The sequence below is a fragment of the Camelus ferus genome, chromosome 23 (genome assembly GCF_009834535.1).
Source record: "Camelus ferus isolate YT-003-E chromosome 23, BCGSAC_Cfer_1.0, whole genome shotgun sequence".
NCBI classification, from domain to species: domain Eukaryota; kingdom Metazoa; phylum Chordata; class Mammalia; order Artiodactyla; family Camelidae; genus Camelus; species Camelus ferus.
Window position 1 is genome coordinate 20,800,595 of NC_045718.1, and position 12,664 is coordinate 20,813,258.

At 51.9% G+C, this 12,664-nt stretch overlaps 1 non-coding gene across 1 annotated transcript; it reads left to right on the plus strand.

Moving 5' to 3' along the window:
• Positions 1-12,304: 12,304 nt before the first annotated feature.
• Positions 12,305-12,434, plus strand: LOC116659444. Its single transcript, XR_004314837.1, has one exon. It is a non-coding gene; the product is annotated as a small nucleolar RNA U109 (small nucleolar RNA).
• The last annotated feature ends 230 nt before the right edge of the window (positions 12,435-12,664 follow it).

A 12,664-nucleotide genomic window follows, 5' to 3' on the forward strand; every position in this document is an offset into this window, starting at 1 on the left:
GTCTAGGCTGGAGCCAGAGCTGGGAGTAGAAGTGGTGGCAGAAGCCAGGTGTGAGGATGAATGTGCCCCAAGAGTGGCAGAGTGAGAGAGCAGATGGGAAGAAAGGTAGGAGTTAATACTGGGCTGAGAAGAAGGAGAAGTCAGCAAAGGAGACCAAGAAATGTGACCAAAGAGGCAGGAGGCAATACAGAAATAATTTCTAACCTAGATTCCAGAAGAGAAGATGATTTTAAGAATATGGAAGTGGTCCACGGAGTGGGATGTTGGAGAAAGAGCACATAAGGGAAAAACAGAAATGAAAAACGGATTTGGTCATTTGGTCACTATAGGTGACTGCCCTTAGAGTATTTGCAAGTCAAGTAGGGTAGAGGCCAGCCTGCGGGGGTTGCAGCTGGACCAGCTGGGGAGGGAGGGTAGACGCAGCGTGTGTGTGGGCAACCCTGGGCAGTCTTCCAGGGCAACTTTCTTCCCATTTGCACGTTAGCTCTGTGCCCCAGGAGAATGGGTGACCTGTCCCAGAGGGGTTCCTGGCCTCATTGTCACCACTCCCATGACATCAGCTTGCAGCTGACGTCACATAGCACACTCATGACATGTCACCCATAGGAGCTCGTGGTTCTTCACAGCACACATCTACCCCAGGTTCCCAGCTGGTGCCAGCCGCTACCAAGGTGGTGACCACGGTGAATGCATCCTGAGTGCATCCCACAGAGACCTTGGAAGAAGCTGCATTTGCTTAGTGAGGAGGGTTCGGAAAGAAGTCAGAGGAGGAACTTTTGTTTCGACTTTCAAGAGACAGAGCCCAAAGGCACTGGCCCAGGCCTATTCCACTGTCAGGGTCCACAGTGAGTTCCAGGTGCATCCGATTAGCAGAAGACGTGAGTCTGGGTTCAGTCCAGAAGAGCACCCTGCCCTTTGTGTTTTTCTGCACTAATCCTTTGACAGAGCCCAGCTAGAGAGTCACCTCCATGCTCTTGCCTTTTGTCAGGGAGGACGCCCCAGGGCAGAGACCGACAGGAATGCCTACAGCGACAACCCATTATGGTGACCAGTGACCAGTCACTGAACTCAGGCTGGGCACCAGGTAAGCCTGTCTCGCTCCATCTCACAACTGCCCTTGGGGAATTTACAAATGAGGAACTTGAGGTACAAAGACGTTGAATAATTGACTCAGGGTGGTGAGTGGCAGATACAAACCAATGGCCAGGTGGGGTCCATCTCATAGTCCAGGATCTTGACAGCTAGTTTGTGTGGCTTGCTTGGTCCCATCGAAGGAGAGGATTTTCAAACAGCAATGGCAACAATCCAATGTCTTCTTTAGGTTCTGTTTTAATAGCTGCACCTCGAGGCCTCGCATCTGCCTGCTGACCAGACTTCCCCATCCTCGCTGGACCTCGGAGAGCTCACCTGCTGCATCCGTGGGACTTGGCGAGAGTCTAGGTGGGACTCTGAGCTCCCGCTCCTGAGTCACAGGGACCCGGGGCTGACACCCAGCCCCACACATGAGCTGGATGAGACCACGGCCGTCTCACTGTAGAATGGGGAAAGCAATGCCTACCTCACAGGGCTTCACTGAGGGCTGAGTGCATAATGCACGTCGTGCTGGCCCTCTGCAGATGCCCCAGACATGGTAGCTATTCAGGTCTTTAGTATAATTCCCTCATTGGGTGGAGCCCTGGGGGACAGCACATCACCTAGACTTTCTCTGACGGCCAAAGCCCCCTGAAGGGCATTTTACACAACCTCCAGCCTCCAGCCTGGCCAGGTTTTCTGAGGGCAAACACTTCCCCAGCTGGCCTGGCTCATTCAGCTGGCTTCTGTGCTGCCTGCCCGCACATGGCATCCTGCCTTGGGCAGGTTCTCATGCCTGCGTTCAAGGGCATTCGAGCGCATAGGTCTCAAGACAAAGCAAGGGGAGCAAGGCCGAGACACGGCTATTTTGGGGCTGGTTTTAAATCCACTTCCCCACTGATGAGCAGGTGCAAATGGCCCCCAGGTGCCTGCTAGCCTGCTTTTGCTTCTCTCTCGTCTATCTCTCATTCATTTCTCTTCCTGTCCTCAGCTACCCATCTAGTGCACAGAGGGGATCTGAGAGAGGAGAGGCCCTGGTCCTCGGCTCTTCAGACCTTATTTCCTCCCCGCCAAGCCTCAAATTCCAGAACTGGCCTCACTCAGGTCTGAGACACAATGCAGAGACCTCACTCTTCCTGTTCGTTTTCAGGAAACATCTGGAACTCCTCCGGGGAGATCTGTCACATGGCCTCTCGTGAATTTCAGACTCCTGCATGTTCTTCCAGCGTTCTTTGTTTGCTGGATATTATGAGAAATGATATATATGTATCTGTCTCCAAATACACGGCTTGAACACAAAGCACAAAGTTCTTAGTTAAATTCCTGCTTTAAGAGAACCCAACACTTGAAATCAGAATGCACCACACACAGTAACTGGGAAGGAGGTGATATGGGACACAAACCACTCATTGCTTTATAAATAATTGGCTACTGATTGTTTTAAATTCCAGTCTCCCAGGGTGCTCTTAAAACATGGTTTCAACTGAAAGATGTTCTTTGCACCTTTGTTTTTCTGGAGCAGTTTTGGGTGCATAGAGAACTAATTTGAGGAAGTCTCGGTGACTGTCACACACAACTCTTCGGGTTTGTGCAAGGCTGTTGCACCATCGTGTTGCTGCTCTGACACTGCCCTCAACCCTGGGCAGCAGCAGAGGGCTGTCCTGGAGCATCTGGTGAGCTGAGGCCACAGGTGCACCTGGTGTAATGGTGTGGCCCACAGAGCTGGGAATGAAACAGCCAGGCGTTGTGTTACTCACCCCTCTCCTTCAGTCTTACCCACATACTTGCACCTAGAGCATTGGTTTAGTCCCATTTTCCAGGAAAGAAAACTGAGGCTCAGAATAGGTCTTAGGCCACTATACTAGTTCTCATCTGAAAAAGAGAAAGCAGAAATGTGCCCTACAGATTCTTGGAGGTCTGACTCACTAATCTCTAAGAAAGCCCCCCCATCCCAACCCCCTCCACTCCAGGCCACCCTGAAACCATGTAACTCCTGCAAGAACTCTGGTCAGAACTAGCTTGTGCAGGGGGACAAGTCAGGGGTCAGCAGGAGCCTGGCTCAGTGGGCGTGCTCGGTGCCCTGGATGGCCACACACCAAGGGCAGGCACAGGGGGAAGGGTGCAGGTGGGAACAAGGGTTGTTTTTATAAACGGAAAACCTGCAGCCTCCCCACAGAAAAAGGGAAGCCAAACAAAAGCTGAACAGCTGGACCACAACACGCCCTGCCCAGCAGGGGGCAGGGGCGGGACTCCCTGTGAGAGACAAGGAGGGCCCGCCCTGGGCGCATGAGGGTGGGGCCCTACGTAATGAGGCTGCGCAGCATCACCTGTTTGCCCAAGGATCCAGGCTGAAGGCTGTTTCCTCCTTATGTCCCCAGGCCCCAGCTGTCCGAGATGTGAGAGGCCCGGCGGTACACCTGGAGGGGCCCAGGCCTGGGCTGGGGGCCAACAGGAGCAGTAGCCGGGCAGGGTAGGGTGGAACCAAGAAACGTATTGGGACCTAGAAGTTCCCGGGGAACCCAGGGCATCCCGGAAGACCCAGGGACTCCCCAGAGTGACGTGTTAATACAGAACCTGGGCTATCGCAGTGCCTGGTAGGAATTTACCTCCATTCTAACGGTGGTGGAAGGGTTTGCCGTGCGCATCGCCAGAGCAAGATGATGAAGAGAGTTCTATAATTCCCTTAAGCAGCTCTGCAACCTCCTATGCTAGGTTTCCTCATTTGTGAAAAGTGGGTCCACAATACTCAAAACAGTGAGATATTAACAATGGGAGGGAACTGGGTGTGGGGTGTGTGGGAACTCACTGTATTAGCTGCACAACTTTCCTACACACTGAAAACTCTTCAGAAATAAAACATTTATTTGTTTTTTTTAAAGTCAGCCTGATCTCTAAGCACTGTGAACTGAGAATTTTGTTCTCCTTTATCAAATATGGATTTCTAACACATCTTTTCAAGTAGCTTGGCAGCATCGTGGAACTTCCAATTACCAACTGTGTGCCAATGACAAGAGGTTCCTTAAAGGAGGCCCAGCAGGGGTCCTGCCAGGCGCCTTCTCCAGCCATCTGTGAAACTGTGATAGTAACACAGTGACCACAGTGTAGCTATTCTTCTGGGGTGCTGCCTGCCAGCCGAGGCACGAGGCTCCACAACCCTGAAGACCAGACACTGTAATAATCTCCGTTTACAGATGAGGAAACCAAGGGTCCAGAGGTTAAGTAATTTGCCAAGATCAGACCACCAGAAAATCTCAGAGCTGGCCTTGCCCTCACTTCTGCCCAACTCCAAAGTTCATATCCTAACTGCTGCTAAAGAAATAAAGCTGCACTTATTTTTGATACATTTTATAAGTAAGACGTCTTCCTGGACCCCAGCCCAGAGTGTACTGTATTCCAAACCCACACACTTTGAGTTCTAGGAATCAAAACCCAGAGGCCAGAGTATGGCTGTGTTCCCAAGAATATTGTGTGTGGTCTTTGTAGTAAGAGCCTCCCTGGAGCAGACTCCGGGCTCTCCGAGGCCCTGCCAAAGGTCAGTGAGGTCCTGTGTCTGCAGGAGCCCCTCAGGGAGGGCCCTCGTGCCTCTGTCATCCCTCTGAGGGGAAGAGGACAGGCACGCACTGGAAGACACTGACCCCCTACCTACCCGGATCACAGAGCGCATGGCCAGGTGGAGACAGGACCAAATCCAGACCAGGGCTGCCGCCATCAGACCACCGCGCTGGCTGACATTCTCTAAAGCCACCTGGGCAGGAAGGCCAGGGCATCTTCAGTGCAGGGCCAAATCACCTGCCGTGGGCATGAGGAGGAAGAAAGTGACCTGTAACAATTAGATAAAGGCATTTAATACAAATACACCAGCACATGCTTCGACATGATTTTTAATGATTTTGTAGCTTCTGACAACTGAGAGGAAATAGCGTCATGCAAAATTGATGCCCACCAAAGCGGGTTCATGTGGCAACGGGAGCCCTACTCTCATCTTGGCCTGGGATCACTCTCCAGATTTTTTTTTCCTTCCCACTTTGACTCAAGCTCAACCTTTCCTGATTAATCTTGCTTCACTGTGATGGTGAGTTCCACTTACCTTCCTTCAGTGCTTTAAAAGTACTTTTCCTACTGCAAAAAACAATTTATAGCCTCTTTTTTGTTACTTTGTAAGTGTTCTTGTGCTTTCCCCCCATGTCTATTTCAAGTCTTCACCTAAACTAATTGTCCTGGGACATGGGCTTGCGGGCAAGTGACCGAGCATCCTGGCGTGCCTGAGACGGTCCCAGGTTTTAGCGCTGAAAGCCTCATGTCCCCAGGGAACCCGTCAGTCCCAGGCGAACCGGGATGGTTAGTCACCACGGCTGTGGCGGGTCTTATTTGCAAGTACCCTGACCTGTTCACAGCGAGAGCAGTGTTGTTTGTAAGTGGTGTAGGCCCTTGAGTGTGGTGTGGTCCTTGGATAGCAGCAATGGCCTCCCCTGGGAGCTTGTCAGCAATGCAGAAGCTCAGGCAGCACCCCAGACTTGCTGAATCAGAGCCGGCTCTTTAACACAGCTCCCAGATGATTCCCAGGCAGGTTAAAAGTCAAGAACTGCTGCTCTGAAGGCTGACTTCCAGCCTTTCTCTGCTGAGAAACACAATGTAGATGGCGTCTGCTTTTAAGACTCTTGCTCCATGGGCGTCTCAGATGGGAACCGAGCCCAAGCTTTTGGGAGGCAGTAAAGCACTGGGCCAAGTTGAGAGCAACCCAGCCGTGAGCAGGTGTCAGGAACAGCTTCTCGGGGGAGGCTGTGGAAAAGCCAGGAGGGCCACAGGTCTGCCTGGGGCCTGGCACAGCTGCCACTCCAGCTCTGAGAGTATGAGAGAGAGCAGAGTTAGAAGACCAGCCTCAAGTCTGCTCTGACTTATGCATTTCAAAATGTTGGCATCTTAACTGTGAGTAGCAGGAAGCCATATCTGATCTCCATACCCTGCCGCTCTCACCTTGAGTGTTGATCAGAAGTACTATGGGGCTCGCTTTTTAAAATCAAAAGTTTCAGGGCCACACTTCCGCTCTCCTGCAGCAGGGTTTCTGGCGAAGGGTCAGGCTTCAGTGATTTGGGGAAGTCCCCCAGGTTGCAAGGAGCATCCAGGGACCAGAAGCACTAGGAAACCCATGCCCCTCAGCCCAGCCCACTCTCCGCCATCCTGCCTGTCACCAGAGAAGGACGCCCCACCCTCCCGGCCCTGAAGGAGGAGGCCAGGGCCCTGGCCCTCCCCTAGGTGGGCTGGCACAACCTGCTGAGGGGAGGAGTGGGGAGCGGAGTGTGAGAGACTGGACTCTAGAGGACTCAAACCCCTTGGGATGCTGAGAGACTGCACAGTGTCCTGATACAGAAATGCTGACCTGGTTCCTGAATCCGCAGCAGCAAACCGCCTCTTCTCAGGAGACACGCTCGGGAAGGTGCCTCGGGCCTGCCTGCCCAGCCTGAGGGGGGTTCTGCTCTGAGCGCTTCCATCGCTTCACTTCCAGTTTTCCTCGCGCCCACCCTGACTTGACTTTGAGAAGAACCCAGGCCATGGCCGTGAGGCATTTTCCTCTCGTGCCTTGAATGTTTCTCCAGAAGCCTTTGCAGACATGGTCCCTCTCCTCCCCCCAGCCCCGCAACACCTCAGGGGCTTTAGAGGTGGACGTCATAGGGCTGGGCCATGGCCCATACACCTCTAGGCCAGATGCCGAAGGGCTACACCTGAGGAGCCAGCCGCGAAGCACAGGGAGGGGACGTGGACAGAGGAGCTGGGGGAGATGTGAGGAGCACCACTGATAGGCAGTCAGGGAGACTGCCTGCTGGTCCTGGCTGCCCAAATGGTCACGGGTTGCATGACCTTGGCTATCTCTTCTCACTGGGCCTCAGTTCTCCTGTCCATGTGATGTAAGAGGAGCCATGCCATGGGTCCCTGAGTTCTCCAGCTTTACAGAGCCATGATTCTATGAACGCTTTTATGGACAAAGGTATTAATATCCCCATTTGGTTTTATCTTAGTTTCATAAGAAGACAATTTTTACATAAGTTTAAACTGTGTCAGGCCTGCTGAACTGTATAATTTTTGGTTTTTTCCCTGTTTAACTAGAAATGGGCCAATTGTATCATCATTGGGCTCATAAAGCACCAAGCACTTGTCCATTAAGAATCAACAGATCTCAATGGGGGACAAAACTGAGATCAGCTTTTAAACCATCAGGGAGTATTTATCCTCTCTTTATCACGTAACTGACTACCTTGAGAGTAAATCGAACTCTTCTAGAACACTGGGGACAGGCATGACTTAATATGATTAGTACATCCTGAAACAATAAAGCCTTAGTGTTTTCTGTCGCTGTTGTGTGGGGTTTTTTGTTTTGTCAAAGACTCTGGGGTATAATCAGCACAGGATTTTAACTAAAACTGCCGGAGCACTCTTAACATACATTCCAAACCCCACCCCCACCGGCCCTACCACTTATTCTCATTCCACATTAGGCAACTGAAGCTCAGACAGGTAAAGGCACTTGCTCAGGGTCACACAGTGGTGAAGTCACAGTTTGGACTCAAGCCTGGCTGATCTCAAAGCCCATGCCAGTACCACCACTTCGTGCCGTCTTAGTGACGAGTGAGTATCTGACCACCTCTCCTCACCTCGCTGTGGGCCAAGTGCTGGTTCTACACCATATAGTCGGACTAACTGACCAGTCAAAGCCATCTCTTACGGCCATACTAGGCTGTGTTCTAGGTGCTGGGGATCCCATGATGACTAAGACACAGTTCTGCTCTCTGAGACTCAGAGTATGGTTGGGCTGAGGAAAAAATGATTATGGCCATACAGTGTGTTAAGTGCTTTAACAGAGGTAAGTCCATATGCTCAGGGACCATATAAGAGCATCACCTGTCTCATCTTGGGACTCACCGAAGGCTCCCCAGGAGGTGACCCTTGAGTTGGGTTCCGAGTTGGCCAGAGAGATGAAGGCAGGAGCAGGGGACAGTGTCAGGCACAGAGAACAAGGGGGGGCCCTGGGTGTGTGTGTGTGAAGATGCTCCTGGAGCAAGAGGCTGAACCAGTTGTCAAAAGGTCTTGAATCTTTTTTCTGGAGTTTGTTCTTCATCTGGACAGTGACAGAGAGTCATCAATAGGTTTGCAGCAGGCAGATGGTGGGGACGTAATCAAATGTACACGTACAAAAATCGCATCAGGTCAGGGAGAAAGGTAGATTTTTATGCCTGGAGCCAGGGCATCCAGATAAGAGGTTATTGCGGGATCCTGGGCATCTGAAGGCCCCTAAACTGAGGCATAATAGTGGGTGTGGTGGGGAGGAGAGGACACCGTCTAGTCATAGTCCTGGATAACCGGACGTGGTGACTTGAACATGGGCGGTAAATGGGATGGAGGAATTGGGGCAGACATCCAGGCTCCTGGATATGCAACCTGGCGAATGATGGCACCATCAGCGGAGATGAGGAGGAGGGAGGGGCATCCCTGGGAGTGGGGCAGTTCAGGCTGGCATGGCACGTTTGAAGGGCGTGTGGTCCTCCCACTGGACATTCCTGCATGCAGTGGATAGATGATCCAGGAAGGAGATACCTAGAGATCTGGGGTCATCAGCAGGTAAATGACAATGGAAGTCACAGATGTGGGTGTGGATGAGGTGACCGGAGGGTCAGGTGGAGGGGAGCGTGTAGGGCAGAGTGGGGTGAGCAGAGGGTCACAGGCAGACACCAGCTAGACAGCCTGTGTGGGGAGAAAACTCTCCATCTTCAAGACTTAGCTTCTGTTCTGACGAATCCAAAACCAGCCAAATTCTGTCCACAGTCACTAAATTAGGAATGGTGCCTGGGACCGAAAGGAGCTCTCCAATGAATTGTTTTATGTAATTAGTGGCTGCTGCCTTCACCAGGAGCTATTGGTAAAAGCATTAAAACTGAGTTTGTTGAGCTTGATTGAATGAGAAAGAAAATTAGAGTACAGAATAGAGTTAGAGGCGTCTTCCTTCCCTCCAGTGTAAACACCACACACAGCGCAGTGATGGGCCTTGGAAGGACGCGAGGGGGACGATTGGAGTGCAGGCACCTAAGGCAGGAGGGAAGGTCCTGAAACAGCCGGGAGCAGCATGGGGCGGAAGCACAGCAGCTCAGTCTGGCCCTTGCATGTCCGTGCCTCTGAAGTGACCTTTCCTTCCTGCCACACGAAAAAGGTGGCAGAGAGGGGGCAGTGTTGTAATTTGCATGCAGGACCCGAAGCACCAGAAAGGGAAGTCTGCAAGTTGACTGTGAGCGTTTTTTGTTTCTCTGGCCCCTTTTGCTCTGGCCTGGGGTGTAGTGGGCCGGGCTCCCCAAGGCAGCCTCCCGGAGGAGAGCAGGTTCTGGTACCCGCAGCACCTGGGGGTTGGGGCTCGTAGCTGGCCTGCTCAGGCCCTCAGCCCTTGGCCTTGTCTGCCAGTCCCAGGGAGCAGGTGTAGCTGCTCTGCTAGAGTGGTCTGAAGTCCACCACGTGAGGACAAGCACCTTTGACCACCTTCTCACCGGGTCTTCACTGTCTTACTTTCACACTGCTTCTAGCGATGAATCCTGACCCCCAGCGCTTCAGAATGTGATCTCATTTGGAAGTAGAGTCACTGCAGATATAATTGGTTAAGACAAGCTCATTTGGGTGAGCCCTAATCCAAAATGACTGGTGTCCTTAAAACAAGGGGAAATTTGGAGACAGGAACACAGGAAGAAGGCCATGTGAAGATGAAGGCAGAGACTGGGCTGAGGCTCCTTCAAGCCAAGGAACACCTGAGATGCCTGCAAACCACCAGAGGCCAGGAGAGAGGCTGGAACAGACTCCTCACAGCTGTCGGGAGGAACCACCTGGGTGTCAAACTTCCGGCCTCTGGAGCTGGGGGCCGGTACATTTCTGGTGTTTAAGCCATCCAGTGTGTGATATTTGTAACAGCAACCAGCAGACTGATGCACCTCTGTCCAGATTACTGTGTGTGCAAGCCACCAGGCCCCACCTTTCCCACCTGTGAAGAGGTGACCTCTTTCGAGAAGGAAGGTGGGGAAGCTGAGTGTCCCAGAACATTCTTCTGGTTTCTCTATTCAAATTAATATTCCAGCTTCTCAACCAGTCATGCTCATCCCTCTCCCAGGCCTGTCCGTGACTCTCTGCATTTGGTTGTTCACATCTTCATTTGTTCGTCCATTGTCCATTTATTTATTTGTTTGTTCGACATATCTTTCTTGCTCACCTCCTGTGTGCCAGCCACTGTCCTAGACGCTGGGTGCACAGTGGGAAACAGACTGACGAGAGGCCTGTCCTCATGGCATTTTCATTACAGTCGGAGTATTAGTCAAACAATGCAGAAATCAGTGGTAAGTGCTGAGATGACAGAAACAGCGATTAGCTGGTGGGCTCGAGGTCCCAGTTAACCCTGACCCTGACCCTGACCCCCGTCTGCTTTTCCACCAGCTGAGGACAAGGACAGCTCGGTTATAGTTGAGTAGCCTCATCGCGCTGCAAAGTGTGACCGGTTGTCTTGGGCACAGACAGGGATATTGGTCTGTGTCTGCTCCCTCTGCAGCCCTGTTTTTGGGAGAGGGGCTCTCTAGCCAAGGTGGCAGGGAGGTCCAACACCTGTAGTGGCTGGATTTCTGGGTAAAGACCATGAAGCAACAACACTAGAGAGCTGTGAGAGACTCGGGATTCTCTGCTGGACACTGCGGGACCTAAGTGTGGTGCAGGGCAGTGCAGCTTCCGGGACCAGCAGTGCTGCCCATGAGCTTTTCAGAAATGCAAATTCAGGCTCTGCACCAGACCCACTGAGTCAGGACCTCTGGGTTGGGGACCCCAGGAGTTGTTGCTGCTCCTGGAAGTCGAGAAACACTGCTATCAGGCACAAGCATGGCTTTTGGGACAAATGAAGTTTGAGGTTTGGTTCTTTTATCTTTAATAAGGGCATAAAAACAGCACCTAACTTTTAGTACCGACTTCTACAGTTATAAAGAGGGTATTAGATAATGCATATAGGTGCCTGGGACCCAGTACAAGTGCAGTAAACCTTAGTTAGTTACTCTTTTATTACAATTTTTATGCTCCTGTCTGCTTATGAAGAGCAGACCTACCTAACCTAGGCTTGGAGCATCAGGAGGTTTTCAAAAGCCTCAGCTGACCCGAGGCTTCTCATGAACTGGCTGCCTGGCTGGCTCAGGGCTCACCAGCAGAACTGGTGAGGCCACCTGGCTCACGGGCTTGTGGCCCTGAGGGTTTATAGGCCAGGAGTTGTCAGGAATCTGGCCCCAACTTGCTCCAAGAAGTGTGGTCTCAGATAAGGTTACACACGCACATCGTCATCACAACACCAGACGGTGAAAAATCAGTGCCTCATGCAGGATCTGAAGGAGGCAGGCTGTGGGCACTGGGGCAAAGATGGGTGTGGGAGGGTGAGGCGATAAACAGATGTGTGTGGAAAGGGAGGGAGAGAGATTTCCCTGGAGGAGCCAGGCACCAGGAAGGGCGGGAGCACAGTCTTGGTGTTTGTATTGCCCCTTTGACTTCTTGATTAGCTCCCTTAAAGCACCTCTGTTTGTCTACCCAGTTGTAGGAGGTTGTTCAGAGCTGGAGTAAAGCTCTGTGCTGGAACCAGCTCTACCACTGCTGGGGACAGCGCCCCAAGCAGTTAGGAAATCCAAGGGAGATGTGTGCACACTCTGAGCTAATTCCCAGAATGTGCATTTTTCTGCCCCGCCCCACTCCTCTCCCAGGAAGGTTTGACTGGGTGAGGCTGGAGGGGCCCCTGTGGCATTAAGACTCCCAGGGCTGGCTGCATGGGGCACCTGGGCAGAGACCTACCAGCCTCCTCTGTGGAGCTGAGGCGGGGCTCCCACATCGTGTCAGAGGATGGAGGCAGAATGGGGCTTTTCTTCAGCTCTTTCCAAGGATTCCCTGGGAGGTAATCCAGTCCCTGGGCCAACATATCAGGGTCATCCCATTCCAGAGGAGGAGCCACAGCCCAGTTTGGAGCCCTTGCCTGCTAGGATGAGACTGGGACGTGGTGGCCTCACCTGTTTGCACAGGTGGCACCTTTCTGGTCTGCTCTCGACTTAGGTTTCCCTCTGCAGTGGGCTTCCCCTTTCCCAATCCCATCCCAACCCCTGCACCAGCAAGCCTCCGACACATTCCCTGGGGTGCTGCCTGGCTTCCCCACTGGGGATCACAAAATGGGTGAGAATGCTAACACCCCTGCAAAAGACATGCCGAGCAGGTCCTTTTTCCTTTGGAAGCAGGAATACATCCATAACATGCTACATTTACAAAGGGTTCTCAGGGCTGCCAACCTTACAGTAGAGGTTAAGTAGTGGTATATTTCTCCTATAAACAACAACCAAAAAGGTATCCCAGGCCATAGACAAATCAGAGAGAGAAAAAAAGGTCATAAATTCCTGTGGACCTTACGTACAGATTTGTATATTCTCCAATGATTCTGATTTTTATTACATTATTTATATGTCTTTTTGTCATCTGGATTATTGAAAAACCACTTAAAGCTGTGGATGAAAAAGACTGACTTTTTTTAGCGGTAGTCTACTTCTTATCTCAACAGGGAATG